Source organism: Amia ocellicauda, chromosome 23 (assembly GCF_036373705.1).
Source record: "Amia ocellicauda isolate fAmiCal2 chromosome 23, fAmiCal2.hap1, whole genome shotgun sequence".
NCBI classification, from domain to species: domain Eukaryota; kingdom Metazoa; phylum Chordata; class Actinopteri; order Amiiformes; family Amiidae; genus Amia; species Amia ocellicauda.
The window spans coordinates 1912625-1930920 of NC_089872.1; the positions used below are offsets into that span (position 1 = coordinate 1912625).

The 18296-nt window shown below is 35.4% G+C and overlaps 1 protein-coding gene across 5 annotated transcripts in view; it reads left to right on the forward strand.

The window, feature by feature from the left end:
- klc1b (kinesin light chain 1b) overlaps positions 1-18296 on the forward strand; it is an 86978-nt gene that overhangs the window by 1792 nt on the left and 66890 nt on the right. The window lies entirely within an intron of this gene.

Genomic DNA, 18296 nt, shown 5'->3' on the forward strand with positions numbered 1-18296 from the left:
GTAACCAGACCTTCATTCTGTACAGGAGGGAGTATCTGTGTATTGCCTAAACCAGCCTGCTTTAACCATAGGAAACACATGCTACTGCTATGCTCTAAAGAGAAGATTTGTTGAACAGTTTGATAGATTTTTGTGTGTGTAAATTCTGTTCCAAATGTAAGCACTCCTGCTTGGTTGTAATTGTAATATTCTTTGATATGTTTGGTATATTGCCTTGCTTCCCCACACAATAAATAATGGTATATTTGAAGTGTGATCATAAATTATAGAGATCTGTGTGTTCTGAAGAAGATTATTTACATTAAGAAATTCTGCATTTATTACTCTGTCCTGGGGCAGAAAATCCTCTTACTCCACAGCAGCCTGTATTGTATTGGCGTAAATGAGATGAATGACTGTTGGAAAGTTAAATAGATAATGGATTTATTTAGATTCACTGATTGGACTTTGGGCTTTAAAGGTCTAATGACATGAAAACCTTGGAAAAATTTAATTATGTCCTTCTATAAATATAGTATGTTGTTCATTTAACCCTCGAACATCTCTGGAATCCATTTCACAGAAACATTTAAAATTATCAATATAATCCAAAGCCATCTGGTCTTATATTCTTTTGATGTGTTTCAGTAGTTGTATTATTTAAATATTGGTAAGCTGTTGCTTATTTGATAACTATGGAGTGTACTGCTTTTATTTTCAGTTTTACATTAGATTTAAAGCATCCACAGATGCAGTCTAGTTCAAGTCTACCTGAAAGTTGGTTGTGGAGACAAGCTCGCAATTTCAATTAGTTTTCCTGTTATTGGGTTTTTTAATTTATTATTAATAATAATTACATTTTAATATGCAGCAATACAATGTTTTTCAGTCCCCGAATGTATGGTAACAGCAGGTATTCATCATTTCATTAAACTGAGTGATTGAACTTTGATCTATGAATCACTATTGCAACCAACTGAAGATTTCAAGGGACAAAGCATGTTTTGCTTGTTTTCTATTCATCTGTTGCCTCTAATATTAGCAGGCATCCTTACCGATATGCAGTGTAAGTTTTTTTTTTTTTTTTTTTTTTTTTTGTAACTTAGATCAGACATATCCTTTTATCTGCATTTCTTTCTGAATAAAACAAAGCCACTAGGCTGGGATAAAAATATAGCAATTGTTTTTAAGTTTGTGTTTTGCCCCTTTGCCTGATTTATGATCAATGACTGGAATTACCAATAGCACAGTAATACAGACAATTGGTTGTTGATCCTGTGCCCTCATCTGAACCTGGGGGAACATGAACTTTGATATGTCTTTTTCTTTTTTATTAGTTTGGTGATTTTAGTAGATAGCTTTTGGGAACACTGATTGTTTTTTATTGTATGGCTAAAATATCATAGATTTAAAGATTGGTCTTCTAACTTCCTGTATTTTGAATACTTGGGACTCAACCCCCCCCCATCACTTCATTATTTATTACTTAACTGATATCTTTGAGATTTGCTTACTATTTAGTTCTGTAGTTTATCTCTTCGATTTAAATTTGAGGTTTTGTATGTGAAAACATCCTGATAGAACTTAGTATTTGAATTCCATAAAATACAGAAGTAGCACCCAATACTAAAAATACCAATCACAACCTGCACTTTGTTTCTTGAAGTTTGCAGCTTCATTGCTTAAAAAAAAAAAAGAATAAAAACATAAATTGAGGCATCTCTGCAGAGAAACGGCCACCTCCAACAGCTTAGGATATCTTGGATGCATAAGTGTAGGGGTGAGACGGACCCCACTGACAACATATAGCCTAGGCCTGTAGCATCCACAGCTGACTCTTTAAATGTGTTTTCTTGATTCCATATGTATGCACACTTTTTACAAACATGGCATGTATGAAACTGTTTGATAATTCATAAGCAGAAGGATGCATAAAACACCATTTACAGGTAACCTATTTAGAAATTAATTTAAATTTTTTGAAAAGTGTGTCAACTCGGACCTAGAGAAGCGTGTCTGCTTTCGTCAAATATTTCCCTCAGATTTTAGCAGCTCTAGTTCCTCCAAATGAGTCCTTCAGCGGTCTCCAGGATCAGTTTTGTCATGCTTGTCATAGTCTGCCTTGCTGTTTGGCCTAGTTTTTGCCTTTGTTTGCATGCGGTGGTGTTCTCTCTATTCGAGTGAGATGGAAATGAGTAGTGGCACTGCACCTTGGGATTTAGAAAAGCATCCCTTTCCAGGCCATAAAAGCATCTGAACTCGGTGAAGCACAACTGCGTGACTTGTGTTTGGCAATAGCCAGAATATATTGACTGCATATTTCAAATTTGCCCTGTGTATCTGGTTCTGGAACCTACTTAATAAGAATGGCAAAGGATCTGTTGGTTTATTAGAACTTTTTTTTTTTTTAAAGCATACTTTAATGCTTACTGTTTTATCATGTATCTGTCAGCCTTAATAATAATTAATAATAATATTGTAATACAGCAATATGAAGTTCAATCATCTTTACCCTTAGAGGTGGAAGTTACATCACAGCATCTTTATTTCAGACATGTTTTGTGCTAATTTATAAACCAGTTCTCATACCAACAACCAAAGCAATAATAACCATTTAAAAAATCATAATCATTATACAATAGCCACCAAATAATTTTGTGTGTGTGCCCAATAATACTGATGAAGACGGTAATTTTTCATTCTGTGAGAAAGATCATGATGTAATGCAGTTAGGATCCCACAGTCCAGTCATTGTTGGTTCCAGTATTGACTTTCATCTCCATCCTTAACTGTAACTGGAATTAACTAAAGATCGGCCTGTGTGCTGCACTGCTAACGGTTTTTATTATTATTATTTTTTTTTAGGTTTTGCTGCCGATTGCTTTATTTTACTCCATTATTGCATTTTCTGGATACTTAAAGATACATATTTGATGGCCGCATGCTTGTGCTACAGAGAATATTTTTGTGTGTATCCAATCTTGTTGATTTTAGCAAACTGGATTATTATATCTGTTTAAGACATAGTTTATAGGTTTTAATACTCTATATACCTGCCTGGGTTTTTCACGTACATATCCATAATGCAGTCTACTAGTTTATCGTAAGTTATCTTGATGCATTTTAAAAGATAGGAAGTACCTACTTTTAAGCCTTTCTGCCAAATAAAATTAAACACACTCTATAGTGGTTTCAGTTTCCTGATAGGACTGCAGTATTATTTCATGTTGTCAAACGTATCGGCTAGATAATTAAAAGGAAAAAGGAAGGTTCATCATCTAGTGTCTGGAAAAAGAAACAGCCAAGCTCTTTAAGTATGAGATAGAAATCTCCCTGTCTTGGCTAATCTGAATGATGGCACAACTTGCATTTATCTTGTGCTTTAGTTAGACATGCAGTTGATATGTTTAATATTAAAATATGATTTTGAAAAAGCAGTAGATTGTTCTCCTTTCTCTCTCATCTGATCTGATCAAGATCAATTCATGCAGTTGCTTCTCTAGGTTCACTTGAGGAATAAGGGCAAATACTAGGTTGATAATGGATTTCCCCTGTATAACACCTGTCCTTAGGCTGTAAATCAACTGGTTTCTAATTATTTTTGAAAGGTTATTCTTATTTATGGTATTTTTATTTTATAGATGGTATCACAAAGTAGATAACCTCCCTCCTACCATCTTTCTATCAGCACAACAGTAATATACTTTTCCCAAGAGGAGTTGCTTTGGGCAGTGAAATGGTTTTGGTAGCAATTGAGTTGTGCTTAGATGTTTTGTCCCTGAGGATAATTAGGAAAGAATGCACTGCATGTTGCAACATCACTTTAGACTGAGTAAAGTAGTGTTGTAACTAGCAAGTGATTTAAAATTGTTCCTCCCTTACCTTATGTAAAATTGGTAATGCCTAACTTCAGCAGGAATCTTGCAAGCTCGGGCATCTCTCCTGTTGGTATATTGTTGATCAGCACCAATCCAGATGTGCAAAGTTTTAATTTTGAAAGCAGTAAGAAATAAAAACATCTGCCCCAGCAACTGCTCTCACAGGAAGAAAAATGCTGTAGGCTGTCTGACAAAGACATAAATAAAATATGCTAAGTTGCACTACACTGCATGAGATAAAGCTTGATCATTTTCAACAATATCTGACCCTGTATATTTTGTGGTTGTTTTCAAACAAAAAAGCTATGCAACTTAAAAAAAAAAAAAAATGCAACTTGCAGCATTGAGCATGTTATTCCAAATATCAGACACCACTCACTGAGACAAGTTAGGTCACAGCTAGGAAAGGAAATCAAATCTTAAAGATTCAACAACTTGGCCCCAACTTATCGCTGATCTGTCAATTCACCTAACTTTTCTAGCTGCCCATTCAAAAAGTCAGAAGAGGTTAGATCTTTTCTATACTGAGACAGTAATTCAGTTTACAGGGAACACTGCTTATTTGGTAAATTTCATATAACCATTCAAAGCCAACCATTGTGGTTAAACTAAAACCATTTTTTTGTGTGTTTAGAGTGACAGGTTTATTTTTCCTAGACTATATTTATATAGTTTTTTTATGTTTCCTGGCTCTAGAAGGTAAGTAAACTCTACACATGATTTAAGAATGTTTCTTTCTCCAGCTTAGAAAATCTGCCAAAAAAATGCCATTTCAGTAATGTATAACACTTCGGAGGCAGGAGTAGTAGTTTCTATAGTGCTGAGATCACTGATCAACTGACATGTCCATTCACGGGTCTTTCAAAAATTATAGATACATTTTCTTTCATTATAGGCATAGTCTTAAAGTCTCTGGAGATGACTATCAAATAAACACATTTTGATATTGTTTTATGTTTTGATATTTTGGCAGACTGAATATGTAATTAAAATCAGTTAGATTTTGTAGTTGTATTGGAATGCTGCTTTGCTATTATAGTACTATTTTATGCCAATCCTCTTGCATAGGCCTCTTCCTTTAAGAACAATTCTAACAGATTTTGTCAGTAAGCAAGCTAATTAAGTATGCTGATCAGGGTTCCTTTTCTGCGAGTCTAAAAAGTGGTGGTTACCGTTTCCATGTGCATATTTGGCTGACTTGTGCTAAAAGAATGAAAATATTCTCTGTTTCAAAAGCATCTGTCATTGAGTGTTTACCCTCAATTGTAACCGCTTAAGAGCAGTGGATGCATGAAGTTCGGTCATTTTTTCCATAACATTTCTGTGTAAAATAAAATAAAATAAAAAAACGGTAGCCTATATAAGTTTGTTTGTTTTCTTCAGTGTATCACAGACGCACTGCACAGTATTATAGTGCACACCAGCAGTAACTTTCCTTATCTGATTTCTTGTGATTAGTCATATGCTTAATAAGATAAATCCAATATACTATATATACTATACTAATATAAGGTGTTAACATTAGAAAGATCTCAAAAGCTCTGGCTTGGTTTTGCCAATCGCAAAATGTGCAACTGACATGCTTTGATGGGTTAAAGAATCTGAACTCTATGCACAACCATCCAAATAGGTCTGGACTACTGTTCATATTTTACAGACTCATTCTCATTGATTTGTTTGATACACCTATCCTTCAGGATGGAATTTAGTTGTGATTGCCCTACATCAGAGTCACACAACACAACCTCTTCTGCTTTGCTAAAATGGGTGGTACGGTCATGTAAGAACATTATATTAAATCTCTAAATCTGTTGCAGAGATTCTTAAACTGCAACAAATGCATGTGGCTCCCCTTGTACTTCAACTACAAATGTAAGAGAAGGAATCAATTGATGATTAAATAAATAATTCACTCATTTGAGTATTGTTGGTCATGTTGTTTTTTTTTTTTGGTTAAGTGACAAGACTCATGATTGCCTGATATAGTCAAGAGTGGCTGATTGATTGAGCTTGTATCAGTCAATACCCATTCAGCTGTCCAGGCTCAGAGCATCTGTTGCGCCACACCCTCCCAGTTGGCTGGCCATCGTGCTTTGTGTATGGTTCACTTTGCAGCAAAGGCCAATACAACATTTTAGTCCTCCACATTTGTTTTTAATTTTAACTGTTATTAATGTCTGTATCTTCATTTATGAAAATGTTCTGAGCACTGTAGTTTGGGCTCTGCAGGCTATGATAGTGTACAAGAGGTGATGTGGGCTGCAGAAGGTTATGAAGTTTAAGGAGGTGCAAACCTGAACAAGTAGTCTGAAAACTTCAGCATGTCTGGTTTATTGCATCTTCTTGAATGCTTCACAGATCCTCATAAACTTGTAAAAGATTCAGAAATATTTTAGCTTTTCTTACCAATTTCTAAAATATGCATTTCTCATTGTCGTCTTATCAGTAGTACTATTATTAGTAATATTCATTATTGTAGTTTTATATAGTATTAATTTGCCTGATGCATTTTCCTAAGGCATCTCACATCAACTATAGGTTACATTGATGCATATTGTACAGTGCTTTAACAACCAATGTATAGAACATATACAATTCAAAAATATTTTCAAAATTATACAGTCGGAAAGAAAATAAAGTACATGATACAGCACTAAAAAGAGCTTGTGATCTGAGCTTTTGTGGTAGGCAGTGTGATGTAGCGCTGTACTTGTTTACTTCCAATATAAAACATGCTACTGAGTTTCTCAGCATTTTGTTTCCTATTATTGAATCTGAACTGATTCCTGTAGTCTTGCCTGCTATACAACGTAGTGTACATTACTGGCACTCCCTGTTTTTGAGGTCAAGACTACAAACTAAGAACTCCACCCAGTTCTGATGTCAGTGTCTATTCTATCTTGCTCTGCCCTTAGCAGGCAGTTTAACAGCCTGTAATTTCAGGGTACTCTTTAATATGCACATGAGTCAAACTTTATAATTTCAGTAATAAGTAAGTTCCACAGAACTGGACAATAGGCCCTTGGAAAACATCAGAAGGATTATCTTGCAAAGGCTGAATTGCAGTTTGAAATAAAAATAATAATACATTTTTTAACTCTTAGTATATTTGATCTGTCTGCCCTTTTTGATTATATTGATTGCAGTCCAGGCTTATATTTAATTATGCTTTTCGAGACTCTAGGACAATTGGGTGGATTTGTTGATCTGCTGACTCCATTGCCACTGGAGCAGTGTCATGCTGTGGCAGCTGTCTTCAGTAAGGTCCATGCAGGGTTTCCATCTTGTGCCGGGTCTGAAGGGCAGCTGCTCTGCATGTTATGATGCAGAATGAAACTCAGCCAGGAAGAATACAGATTCAGCAGAAGGAACCAGCTTCTCTGCCAAGTATACATGCTTCAGACAATGCCAGCAAATCTCCCTATCTGCAGGCAAATGCGTCATTCTGGTGGGCTTTTTATTTGGACTTGTATTTGTCTAGCATTTGTCCCTTCTTTAATAGCACAAGGTGACCAGTCTTCCCTGTTTTAGTTTCAATGTCGTATTTAATCAGGGCTGCCTAATCTAATCTTTATTATTAAATCGCAGTTCATGCTCGTTTGGGAAATGAGTTGAGCTGTGCTGATTGAACTTGCTGCACAAGCACTGCTGCAAATTGGTAGTACGATATTAATATCCGACTGCTGCATAAAAGCTGAACAATATTTTTTCCGCCCACTTTATGGAATGTAACTTTTTCTGCAGATGTCAATGTTTTTTGTATTTGCATGACCATCCATCAGACTGTGAAAACCTGGTAAATATTCATAGGTTACAAACCTTTTCAGTTGACCCTGAAAAGAAATCGGTCTGTTTCTATTGAGTTCAGCAGCTATTTAGTTAGGAATAACAACATTATCCAGCATAAGCTACATCACAGTAGTGTTTTATCTCCTGGTCACTCCTTGTTATCCAATAGCAAACATTGATAATTGGATTTCTCAGTAATACATTTACTAATAACAGTAAAACTCACAGTATATTCCATCCTTCATTTGATATCAGAGGATGTGACAAAGGCTGAATAGAAAATGTCTCAATATTTTATTTAATATTTAAGTGCTACTTTTGAATGTATATTGCATTTGATTGAGTTTTATATAGGCTAGATGTATTCAGTAGGAGACAATACTTTTCAATGTTATCCATCTATAGTAACATTTTACCAGTCTTCTTCCTGTTTATGAAATCATTGCCTGGTCTGAAGGTCATGTTTTTCATGGGAATGCAATTTAAAAACCTGTAATTTGAATAAATGTCCCTGCATTGTAGAAACAATCCACCATTCTGCTGCATTGCTATCAAGAGTGCAGGTGGAGATCAGATCAAATTTGCCTTGAAAACATAAGCATTACCCTGCAGTGGGGTGTGTTCGTTAGGTAGCCAATTAGATTATTTTGGATTTGTGTTGCATTTTTGGTCGCAGCTGTACCCAACAAAATCAGACAAAGGAAGACATCACAACAGTTTAGCCCATGTCTCTTTATGTTTGTAGATTGTGATGACGAATCAACATTTCTGCACTTGTGTGCGGGTGCTGTCGAGAGAGAGAGACGGAGCCCTCTAGTCGAAGTCTTTGTACTAGGTGGCTGTCTCAGAAAGGAGCCCCCCTCCTCCTCGCTCACTCCCTTTTGCATTGGGCAGTTCCCTGATGTTTATTCAGCAGTGATCCAGTATTTGAAATTGGCTTTGACGGTCAGAGAACTGCAGTTCCGCTAATCGATTAATAATAATAATAATAATAAACTGAATTCCAGTTTAGACTCGCTTGTCTCATTCAGTTGCCTGGGTAACAGATGCCTGGCAGTGCTGCTCGTGTGATTGTGTTATAAGCCTTTAAAAGGAAGTTCATTTTCATCTTTCGTAAGTAATGAGGAGCTGCGTCTAACATCAGGTAAATTCATTCCCTTCTCTCTTTTAAAGACTTCTGATTGTTTTTGTTGTTACCATTTCTCTCTGCATGTTCTCTGCCACCCTCCGTGCATGCAGTTTAATCCATTGTTTCCATTGGAGGCAGCTAAAAATAGTAGTGACGTGCTTTGTTTCCAAACATTTATTTAAGCCAGTTGTGGTTTATTTTTATGTATATTGTATTTACAATTAAGGAAATCATTCATTCATTCATTTTATTTTGGCGTTGTTTATTCCCTACTTTTGTATACGTTTTAGTTTCTTGTTAATTCAGTGTTGTACATTTTACAATGGTGGTATCTCTTTTTTTAAATTATTATTTATATATTTATTTTAAGTATGAAATGTGTCCTTTTCCACAAACAGAGCACCTAGTAGACTAACTGTTGCTATATTTTAATCTATTTTACATATAAGAAAGCATTTGAAATACCTTGTTAGTATTTGATGTATGTGTTTCTTAAGCTGTTGTATGTTTTTCAGTGCTTGGTGCTACTTAGGTATTGAGATATTGTTAAAGTACTTAAAGTACAGAAAAGACTAGTTTGCAGCTGTGCATTTTTTGTATCTAAATTACTTTAATATTACTTTAATGATAGAACAATAAAATAAGTATGTATGAATTGTAACATGTCCTATGCCATAATGATGCTTAAGAAAATAAGTAAATAAATAAAAAGCTTATAAAATGCAGGGTTTGTGTTCATGTTTTATTTATTCTAGAATTATCCTTGAATAAATAATTTACACTCTCTAGGACTATGTTAAGGTCAAATTAGATTATTTCTACCTAAAAGACCAAAATTGCAAGAGCATTCACGTCATTTTTAGAAAAAATATGTGGTGGTAAAATAAAATTAACATTATGATAAAACTGAGTTCATAAAATAATAATAAAGGCATCACTTCCCCACTAAATGTCTTTTGAGTCTCCTTGGACCAATTAAAGTTGAAAGACCTAAACATGGTGATCTTCAAAATTGCTTCAAGTTGCATGTCTGGAACGTAGCTGTGGGTCTATGCTGGGTGCAGTGCAGAGTGCTGAGATAGGTGCAGCTGTATCACAAGAGCACCAGTGTGGACCACAGTGGAGGTTGTCAGACATTGATTTGTCCCCTGAGGGACCTATGGATCTGAAGGCCAGCTGTATGAGGCTGCAGTGTGAGCTGAATCCTAATGGAAAGAAAATAGAAAGCAGCTAATGGGTCTCAACTCATAGCCTAGCTCATTTGATATTAGAGTGTGTCTGTGTGTGTGGGGGGGTAAATTGGTACACCATATGTAGAGCACTTGGTTTTTATTGTTGTTGTGGAGATGGATTTTTCAATATTAGGCTTCAGATATTCTAAACCAGAAAGGCTTTTTCATGTATCCAAGGCATGTGGTGATCTAAGTGATGCAGTAAAGCATAGCCTAATCAACATTGTTGTAATATAAGGTAGCCTGCAAAGGCAATTTTATTGGATTCCTTCTTAAGCCGTCTGTTTATCCCACTGCACTTCCTGCTCCTGTCCAAAGGTCAGATAGTGCTAGGTTGCCTACAGTCATAACAGCAATGCAGAGTACATGGGTAGTTATATGGGTAGTCCTTAATTTACACTTGGAAAACATTGGGACAGTCTTGCTCTGTCAATATTTTAAACCAAAGATTTGACATTCCTGAAAAGCCTGAAACTTTTGATAAATGTATTTGTTATTATTATTATTATTATTATTATTATTATTATTATTATTATTAATATAATAATATATAATATATAATATAATATAATAACATTGCTAAAACATTATCTGCAACAGTTTAATGATGCCTTCATTTAATTTGATGCTCAGTGGTAATGTTTAAAAGTGACTGTGTGGAGCATTAAGCCATCACTTTCCCTGATTTTTACTTCATCTTCAAAGAATTACAAAAAAAAAAAAAAAAAAATTCACAGCAGCATTTGCAAAAGAATTAGTGCAATTTTTTTTTCTGCTATTCTACAGCAAAGGCAAATTCAGAAAGGGATTAAAGTAAACCTAAAGCCTACAGTTAACAGGAATGATTGTTTGCTATTTACATATAAAAGTATGAGTCTACATCCTCTTGGCAAGCATCTACAATATTCTCTTTGAAAGCATTGTCTGGGTTTCATTTGTCTATCTTTATCACCATTCTATTTAAACCCACTAGTATATCTTCAGCATAACTCAGCATAACTCAAGTATAAAGAAATCATTCTGATTGTATACTAATTAATTAAACATGATGAACAGAATCTTTATGGTTAGGATAAGGTGTTTTGAAGTTACTATAAGCTCATAAATAAGTTTTTGTTTTCTTTGTAGTCCACTTTTTTTGTCAACCTAGCTGTCAGTTTAATACAGAATTGTTTCAAATCAATGGAAATTAAGTTAATTTTCATAATTTATCAATCTGTTTATCCACAATGTATCTCGCTTTGAAGAAAGCAGGTAGGTATGTAAATCTTCTCTCAATATAACTTAATATTGGTCTTCCATAATAGTATCTAATTTCTCAGCTACTAGTCTGCTTTTGCAATGAAAATATATCTTATACAAAGGGTTGCCTAAATTAATATGCTTTGGAGTTTCAGCAGTTATACTCGATCTTTAAATTTGTTCTCCCATTTTGTTCCACTGAAATTTATTTGACTTAAATTGGATTCTAAATGTAGTCTTTAGATCAGGTATGTTTTATTATATATATATATATATATATATATATATATATATATATATATATATATATATATATATATATGTGTATATATATATATATATATATATATATATATGTGTATATATATATATATATATATATATATATGTGTGTGTATATATATATATATATATATATATATATATGTGTATATATATATATATATATGTGTGTATATATATATATATATGTATCTATCCTTCTTTCCAAATCAATACATTCTAGAACTGTCTCTCTCCTTCATTTAATCCTAAAAAGTAATCTTGGTTTATTTACGAGTGGCTTAAATGTTTAATTATTACTCTGGAGGGTCTACATGCAACCTGCTCACTTTTTCTTAGTGGATTTAAAGTTCCACACTAAGAAAATTTGTGAAGTTGCTTAAGAAAGGGTAAGGTTTTTTTTCATATCTTTAACAATGCCTGTTTCATATTATTTATATAGCCACGCGTTGTTGTATTTTAACATGCAACAGTCAAGATTCAAAATAAAACTGAAAACTACCTTGATTTTTCATCAATTCTATTTTGGAATGATTCCAAAGATTTCCACAATATGGCCGGATAGTTCATTGCAGATTGCCACAACTGTGTGAAGTATCTCCAGTTTTTCTCCTCTGAGTACCTTTAGACTCCTTTTCCATGTGTATCCTCATGCTCCTATATCAATGTTGATCTTGAAGATGTCGTCCGACCAGAAATAGTCAATGCTTTACATGATTTTGAAGCACCAAAGTTAAAGCTTCTGAAGGGAATTTGATGAAAAAGCATTTGCAGTGCTATTTTCCAAATAAGAAAAGAAAACCATGAACTTACAATGTCAAATAATGTTTTAAATGAAAATAGTGTGATTTTTGTAATGCTACGATAGAGACATCGTAAAATAATAGCATTGTATTGCTGCTCCTTCCCATACCCAGCTCCTTAATTTTGTCATGTATTATCAATGCAGTGTGTGACAAAATCCTGCACTGAAATGACCTGGAAGTGGTGAAAATTGATTTTGCCATGGAAGTAGTGTTTGCTTTAGGAGTTTGCTTTGCACATTGGAAAATACATAGGTAATAAAATCCATAGATCCCAGTTCAATAATATATATATAAATGCTTTTTTTTTCTAAAGCCATGATTGAAGGCCAAACAAAAGCTAAATCATTCCTAGTGTGGCATGAGCAGATGCATTTTTCTTATCAAGTTTGCGGATTTCTCTCTGAAAAGAAACATGGATACTTTTTCAAAGGAAAGAAAGCAAGCTAACCAGACATGGTCACAACTGAGCATAGTTTTCATAATATTCTGTAAAGAGAGACTCAAAACAATAAGAATACACCTGTGTCCCCCATCTCGTGTAATGTTTTTTAATAAAGAAAAGGCCAGTGTGACATTCTATTTGGTGACTCATCTTTGAGTCAGTGGACCTGATCCTTTGAAAATCACCCAAATCCGAGTCACCCCATAAATTGCATCTCTGGTCATACATTACTAGAACATATAATGTGCTTTACACTACCTTGATGTAACAATGTAAATAATTAATCTGATGGTAAAATAAGCAGAGCCGAGTGTGTGTGAACTTTGCAGTCCAAACAATTCTATTCTCAGCAGTTAAGACATCTTGTTTAGTGCAGGTTTTTGCCTGGTGAATAAGGTGTGATTTCCACTTCAGAGCATTACGTTAACAACTGAAAGGTAACCTTATTTTTTTCTAAGGCAGAATGTGCACAAGATGTGAGGGAGAGAGAAGGAAAAGAAAATGGAAGTTTGCATTAATCAAACATGTTATTGTTTTGCAAGCCATTGCTTCCATTCTCTGCCTGCCGCATCCTTTGGAAAATAAGGTCACCTTGACTGTTTTGAATTTTCATAACAAGTGTTGTATTTTCTATCCTCAATACCTACTTTATGGAGGGAGAAACCTAGAAAAGGAAAAGCTAAATAGCAGTCAAACATTAAGCTACTACAAATTGCAATTCTCCACTTAGTAGGATTCAAACTAGGAATAAACTGCTCGATAATTACTACTTTGGTCTCTAAGTGACCAGACCAAGGTTTTCTATTTACTGTGTCTACATCCATTTTTAATGCAGAAGTGTGTATTGAAAAGGCTAGAGAGTGTTATCTCCAAACTACCCACTTTAGATGTGTTTTTTCTCAACAATAATCAATCCCACAGAAATCCCTTTGGATCCTGGCTGTTTTTTTTTTTTTTTTTTTGGCTCTACAGTGCTGGCATTTCATTGGTATTCTTAAATCATTAAGGCCCCACATGCTGACTGCAGTAACTCATCCTGTAAAAATATTCAGTATCCATCAGGCGCTGCTCATGAATATCCAGACAGAAAACAGAAACAATATTTTTTCTAGGAGCAAGCCAGTATTAAAATCCATGGGATATTCTTTGGGAATAGACAGCTCCTGAATTTCTCCTTCAGGTGTGATTTTGTCTTGGAAGGTGCAGATTTTGGTTTATTAATATATGTAATTGAGGCATTTAAAATATATATATAGTTATGTGGAGTGTAAAATCAATCCTCTGGTTAAAAAAAAACAAAAAAACATATGTACTATAGCAGTGTCCACTGACATTTTTATCAGACCAAGCCCACAACATTTTTTTTTAATCTCATCCACCCACGTGAATACAAAGCTCAATAGCAGTAAGCTCATGAATTTCCATGAGCAGCAGACATTTTCAGGCGAGACAAATATATTAATCATATTGATTGTGGCATGTATATGTCAAGTATCGATGACACTTTTAATAGTGTTAAAATAATAAGTCGTTTTATGGTGAAAGCGTTTAGACGTAAGTTGAGCAGCAACTTTTACATTAATTATATGGGGAAATGGTCATCTCAGGAACTTTCCCACAACTCCCCACATGAAGACCTTTATTTTTCAATACTGTATAATTTGTATAGCCTTTTTGATTGTAATATGAGCAGTTTAACACAACAGTTGCTGTTTTTGAAACTTATTTGATTGGTTTAAAGCTGGTTCCTCATGAAGGTCAAAACCTACCCTTTCAGGTGATTGACACCGATAAATAGAGTATGTTTGCCAAATGAAATTGACAGATCATTTGGCAAACAACTTTATGACTTTGACTAATATGTGAATTGTTAATTGGCACAATCATGTAACAGTTGATTATTGTAAGGAATAATAGTAAGGGTGCACTCTCCATCACTGATGGCTGAGTTTGGAAAGAAAATGTAGCTTAAAAGTGCTAGAGCGAGGGAAATCACTGATCTGATCCTGAACGTGATGACACAAGACATCCATCCAATGAAAATCCTCGAGGGGGCTAGATCCCAAAAACTGATGGCTAATCTTGCTCCTGGCTATGGAATACCATGTCAAAATGTATAATGCTGAATCACTACCAGGCAAAATAGGAGTTCTGACGGGATTTAACTGGGGTAACTTTGTCCATTACAACTCAATAAGAACACGTGTGACGACCAACTGCTTTGTAGGGAAAAAAGATCAAACGCGCTTTCCCAACCAATGTGTTTTGGCAATATGATGGTGCAAAGCACATCCCTTTGTTTACAACAGTGACTCTTTTTATTGGTTTGAGTGCTATTATGTACTGTATTAAAATAGTGGTTAGGCTAAACTAAATCACCAATAGGCCTAAATGTTGTCATGGTTTAAAGATAGTGTAGTGCATAAAGGGTTACAAAGGGGGGAAATATTAACTTAGTGTTGGCTTTGGTTGTGTAGGAATGTGGACAGGCATATTTACGAAGAGCAATGAGGTATGACAGAGGCCATCTTTATTGGGAGTTTTATGCACATTCGCCTACCACAATACTAATACGAGTAGGCCCATGAATGTTTTATTTGTTTGGGAGAGTAGGCCTACTTTATTTATATTTTTATTCATTTTGCACTTTAGGTTTATAGGTTTGAATGCATCTTTTCTCATTGTTCCCTTATGTTGTCAAGTGGTTTGGTCTGGAGGAGGGGCCTTTGAAGTAGTAATTGGGTATAAAACCAGGATGAAGTTGTGGCAACAATTCCACACGGCTCTTGCAAATGACCTTTTTATGTTCGATGTCTGTCACTTCTAAGCCGAAATAATCGCATGTGCTGTCTGGCTTTGGTATTAATTTGCCTAATGATCGCTCTGACTCTGCAGATGCCATAATCCCACTGCACTGTGCTTTCCTGTTTTTTAAGACTGGGCAGTGCTGATTGGGCAGAATGGAGGTGCTCAATTGGTTAATAAGACTGCCACACAAAGAGGGCAGTCATGCTTTTGCTCTGGGACAGACTCGCTGCATATTTTTCATATCGCATCCACATCACAGCCTTTGCGATTAGCTAATCGCAACCTTTCAAATCGTGAATGCGATTCGATTAATCGTTCAGCCCTACTAGGCAAGTTTTATTTGTTTAAGCCTTAAATATATTTGTTAAAATGGTGCACTACTGTATTCCAACTCCATTTGTTTCATAATTATTTCTGCTGTTGGAATTCTTTTTGTAGAAACTACAGTAATACTAATATTCAATGCCTTTAATGTATACTCTCAGGTTGACATTATGTACATTATCTATATTGAGGTCCTATTACAAAAAGGCCTTTAATCTATGGCTTCATGTTCACCCGGGTATAATGAATCCTTGGCTCTGTTTACCTTGTTTGTAATTTTTTTATATGTGGTCTGCTTTTTCCTGTATGTTTCCTTCAAGGTACAAATGAGCCTACATCCATAAATTGACCTAATTTTCCAGTTTAATCTAAAATGACACAGGAAGGTAATTCAAATGATGATATTAAATGCTAACATTGCTCTCAGAATTTAATTTGGTGTGGAGGAGTGGGAAGAAGTTTGAGGTATTAAAGTGTAAATGCCAAAAACGCTGGTTACTGAGAGTGATTTTCATTTTAATGTTAGTGGAATGACCCCATTTGATCAGTATTGGCTGTAGTTTATCTGTATGTAGCTTAAATTAGTAAAATGTTTAACTATTCCATATAAGAAAGCTTTGACTGTTAGATGTATTCGGTTTGAATGATGATGCCAAGAATTATAAAATCCTTATTTGTCCTATTTAAGGTTGGTGTGACTTAGTTTTGTTTAATCCAAAGGTCAATGGACAGTCAACTTCAAACCTGTTACGTTCTACTGTTGCAGTTTGATGTTAGTTATTATTGTGTCAATTTCAGTATGATTATGTATGTGAATGAATCCTAGAATTAATGTGAATTAGTACTAGAGTACAAGCTGCCATTTTTTATAAATTGAAAATTAACTATTTACAATGAATCGCTTATCACTACTTCTTGGTCTTATAGTAATTGCTTCACTGAAATGTTTTCATCAGTGAGATATCTCACAACACACAGGATATTTTTTTTGAAACCTTAATTGTGATGCACCTATATGCACAAGTTATTCTATTAGGCCTGCCCCCTGAAAGTCGACGAGTCGAATCATCAGTCGGAGACCCCTCAGTCGATTGAGATTCTTCAAGTCGAGCAGTCGTTTTGTTTTTTTTGTCAGTCAAATCAAACGTTATTGGAGTATTACAATAATTGTAGATGTAGGAATATAGTTTATATTCTAGCAGGGCGCTTGCATCAAAAATAATCTGCATGACAAGATGCGCTGCCTGGTGGTGGCGTTAGTGCAGCTGATAATAATAATGATAATGATAGGAGCATTGCTGCAATGTCTGGCAACAGGGACAATGCAACAGTGATTTGGGACCATCATCACAGACTTCATCAATAAGCACAATTTCCCATCAAACCATTAACATCACCTGAGATCGTCCGACACTTTATTGATCTGCCCACGACTGCGCCGCAAATACCCCCAAAACAGCAGACGTCATAATCAATAGGCTAGCCTATAGTGATTGTTTTTTAAACAAGAATAAAAGTAAAAATACGCCACAAAATGAATGAAAATGTATCCACTCATACAAAGTATATTAATAATGAACTGTGTGCACGGTGACGAATGCATGTTAACTCTCTTGTATTTTATTCAATACAGTAAAAGTGTCTGAAATAGCCAATCGGTGTAAATCCCTTAATGCATCAATACAAATAAATACAAATAAGAGGCTGAGTTATCTTAGGATATTCGTATAGCTGTATTTTCGTTTCTGCTTATTTACATGTGATCTCGCGTTTTTTGTTTAGTTTAGTTTTTACAGTGTATCTGTGCTGTGTGTAGACGCGGAATGAGTTTAATTGTGATGGTTAAATAGGGTTTCAGAGACGCAGTCGCCTCGGTGTTGATTATTACTGCCGTGTGTTTCTCCACTTCTGTTTCGTGCTTGGGAACGCCCCACACCAGTGACGTCAGCATTCGGTTCCCAGGCCGGTGGAAAAGCGGGCCGGTTCGCAACAAGATCAGCTGCTTCCCAGGCCGAGCACCGGCTCCGGCTCCGGCTCCAGCACCGGCACCATGTCGGTGGAAAAGCGCTGACAACAGAGAGAGGATGGACGGTTGGTGTGGTATTTGTCCCGCCCCTCCTCCGCTGTGATTGGACGGTTGGGTAAAAAGTGACAGTGACGAGCGCTGCGTTTTACCCAAAGTTGAACATTTTTGAACTCTCGGTGACCAGAAAAAAACGGCCAGCGCTCAGCGGGAAGCACTGCGCCGCACTGCTGGCTGTTTAAATACGCAGCGCTGCCACTGCAAACAACTGAGAAAATAGTCTGGCCTCAGGAAAAACGCTTTGGTGGACACATGGCCTAATTGATGAGAGAAGCTGAAACCTGAGGTGGTGGAATTGTTGG